The sequence below is a fragment of the Cherax quadricarinatus genome, chromosome 89, assembly GCF_038502225.1.
Source record: "Cherax quadricarinatus isolate ZL_2023a chromosome 89, ASM3850222v1, whole genome shotgun sequence".
Taxonomy (NCBI): Eukaryota; Metazoa; Arthropoda; class Malacostraca; order Decapoda; family Parastacidae; genus Cherax; species Cherax quadricarinatus.
The window spans coordinates 12,531,230-12,534,948 of NC_091380.1; the positions used below are offsets into that span (position 1 = coordinate 12,531,230).

The 3,719-nt window shown below is 38.4% G+C and overlaps 1 non-coding gene across 1 annotated transcript; it reads right to left on the reverse strand.

Moving 5' to 3' along the window:
- Positions 1–417: 417 nt before the first annotated feature.
- On the reverse strand, positions 418–524 carry LOC128706029 (U6 spliceosomal RNA). Its single transcript, XR_008409805.1, has one exon. It is a non-coding gene; the product is annotated as a U6 spliceosomal RNA (small nuclear RNA).
- Between the last annotated feature and the right edge of the window lie 3,195 nt (positions 525–3,719).

Consider the following 3,719-nt stretch of genomic DNA (forward strand, 5'->3'; position numbering starts at 1 on the left):
TCTTCGTGGCATTAATTCTCATCCCTGTCGCCTCTCCAAACACGTCCACGATTCCTTCCACCTGCTGCAAGTCTACACCACCTCCTACCAAGACCGATGTATCATCTACGTAACCCACAATACCAGGCCACCCATCACTCTCATAACCCCCCAAACCCCCCAAAACTCTAGCCCGCACCGCACTATAAAAAGGATCTTGAAAACACGCAAACAATAATTGTGAAAGGGGACAACCTTGCCTCAAACCCTGACCCATCTGAACTGGCACACCTAACTTACCATTGACCTGCACACGCATAGTCGCCCCTTTGTATAAAGTATGTGCCCAAGAGATGATTTCACTCCCAAAACCCTGCCAACGCATGAACTGCCACAAAGCTCCTCTTTCTACACTATCATATGCAGTAGCCCAATCCAAAAAATGTGGGACGCTTCACAATTTTGCGTGTCATGCTTGTGCAGGGGTCATGCTAATCTTCTCTGTATCGTTCCAATTTTAGTATATGTACTGCCAAAGCAAGTACAGATGTAGTTGTGCATAATTTAAATAATGAGGCATTCATGCCTGTTTTTTAACTAGTTGCACGTTTTGGTATTGTGTACATAATGTAAGATCTTGCCTGGGGTGTCTTTGCTTATATATTGTTACAGATGTTTTTCACAAGTTCATTATATAGGATTAAGTGAATGAGTTTTTGATCTTGTGTATAGCCAGGTGAAACTAGACAGTTTTCACTTGGGGGGGTAGGAGTGTAAGCAACCTCTGCAACAGCAGGTCATGCAAAACACATGTCATAATTATTTTAGATGTCTAATGTTGTCCATTCTCTGTAGGATGTGATGTATAGATAATCTCTGGCAGTGTAAATAATCTGTCTGCAGGAAGGAACAATGTGTAAATTTATTTATTTTGGTAGGTTTATGTATATAGCGTGTTTTCAGGGTGATATATATTATAAGATGCTAATTACCATCAATGACTGTTTTTTTTTTTTTTTTTTTTTTTTTATATTTTATTTAAAACAGTGCGATACAAATAGCAGAAATATATTAAAAGATACACGACAAAAGCTTACTGCACTAGAATTTCACTTAACCCGAAACCTAATATTGATACCATACTGCACAGTGGTAATACACACACACCCAACACACTGTATATTACAATGGTAATACACTCTCACACACAACACACCGTATATTACAGTGAATATACACTCACACTCAACACTATACATTACAGTGATATTGTTTTATTTGTTAAAGAACATCTCTAACAAGGTTACTTATACAAAACATCAAACACTGGAAATTATAAAGATTGTACAATAAAAGAAGAGATATAAAAAAAAACTAAACACGCACAATGACACACATACACAAGCACACATAGGTGAGGTTTCTGCCTGTCAACACACACGTATGAGAGACTAAATCTAAGATCTCAGGTGCTTAACAGAGCACCACGATACTCAAACATTAATTTAGGCGATTATCACAAGATCTTAACATACATAGGTATTTAGGATACAAAGAAGGAAACGGGATAATACTAAAAGTCACAATAAAAACATCCAATATAACAAAACAAAACTACGATGTGAAATTTTACATCTCAGCGGAACTAAGAAAAAATGAAGCAAGTAGTTACATGTAATATAATATTACTGAAAAGCACACTAACACAGCATAAAATATAACAAAATAAGAACCAGTAGCTTATGCTAGGAAAAACTTTTTTTTTTTTTTTTTTTTTTTTTTTTTTTTTTTTTTTATAAACATTACACTTGAATCAAAATCATTAAAGACACCTATAACATATTTGAGTCATTGAAAATTTTCATCATAAAGTCCTTGAAATGATTTATGCATGATAAATGATAATATGCAATCGTAGTACAACACATTTCTAAATAATAACTTTTTAGTTCCTGAAACCCTCGGGGCAATAACCATATTGCCCATAGATATCAAAACTCAATTATACATCCTTATAAACAGCACTCCATGCACACACCCAAGTCTAGGAAAATAGCCCGTTGTGTCCCCTTACCCATTTTGCAAATCCCATAAATCCCTTAATGTGAAATTTCGATAACCCTCACTAAAATCTCTCTCCCATCTCCCTCCATACACCCCTTTATTCCTACACTGTGTCCTATAAAAAGTTGCTGCCAACGCATTAATTCTTGCACGCACGTCCGCCTCCCTCATAGCCCACATCATGTATATATAATCCGTAATCATATACCCAATCGCATTCTCAACCCTTTTATTCACCCCAGTTATATCTAAACTTAAAACCCTCAAGACCTGCAACCCCCCTCCCCCCACTAACCTTAAAACCTTACCCATCCAAACCCTTATAAGTTCAATACAATCGCAAAAATACACCGTATGATAAATAGTCGCCAATCCTCCACAATCCTTGCATTCCCCATCCTCTCGTATTCTCTTATAGAATAAAACCATTCCTGACGGCAATATTCCATGTAAAAATCTATACATAACTTCTCTGACTTTAGGTTTTAAACGCAATTTGTTTAAACGCCCCCAAATATTACGCCAATCATACATCGGATATACTCCTTCTACCGCCGCTACCAAAGCCTTACCATCTGCCCTATCAAGATTTCTCAATTTAATATGTAAAGGATCCCTCACGTTTATAAATACCCGTAACATTGCCTCACCTATCATGAACTCCCTACCCCCCCACCACCGTCGCATATCCTGATGTATCCTATGAAGACCGTCTCCTTTCACCCCTCCCTCCCGCTTATAACTATGTTTTAAATACATACTTATTATCCTCTTTTCGACATCTATAAGACCCAGCCCTCCACGGCCAACCGGGAGTGTGACAACCGCTCTACTTAACCATTCGCTCCCTGTTCCCCAAATGAATCTAAAAACACTTTTTTGTAGCCTTTTTAACTCACAACGAAGTATCGGAAATATTACCGTAACATGCCATAGTTTACTATATAATAGCACATTCGTTGTAATCACCCTTTGTTGCAAACTTAAATTAGCAGCTCTTAAACCACTGAGGCGCTTCAGAACACTGTCAACGATACGCACGGAATTTATTTGCTGTGCTAACTTGAAATCATTTACATAAACGATCCCACATATCTTTATTTGGTCCACCCTTTTCCACCTTTCAGCAACCATTCCGTCCTCACGTGACCCTTTTCCAAGATTCATATACTTTGTTTTCCCCATGTTGATCGTCATGCCAGTAGCCTTTTCAAAAACTTTCACTAACGTTTCTACCCGAATCAAATCCATGTTTTCTCTCACCAAAATCGTCGTATCGTCGACATATCCAACAATGCCCGCTCCCCCATCCCTTACATTACCCATCCCCTTTGCTTCCAATAAAACCCTTATCCCTCTATAAAAGGGATCTTGAAAACAAGCAAAAAAAATTTGTGAAAGGGGACAACCTTTTCTGTTGGTGGTTATGAGTGGTGATGGCAGACACAGTTACTAGGCATGCGAGAGGGGGGGTTGAAGTGTCAGCGGTAGTGTATTAAATCCACCACCGTGCATGATATTGATTGTTACCATAGGGTATATGAGGGTTAGGGTGTGGATTGTGTTCAATGGTGGATGTGAGCCATCATGTTCAGACATTCCTTGTTGTGGCATGCAAAGAGTACGTAACCTTTATTCGGCGCATGTACACACCCTCATTTACAGGCTATCTCCCC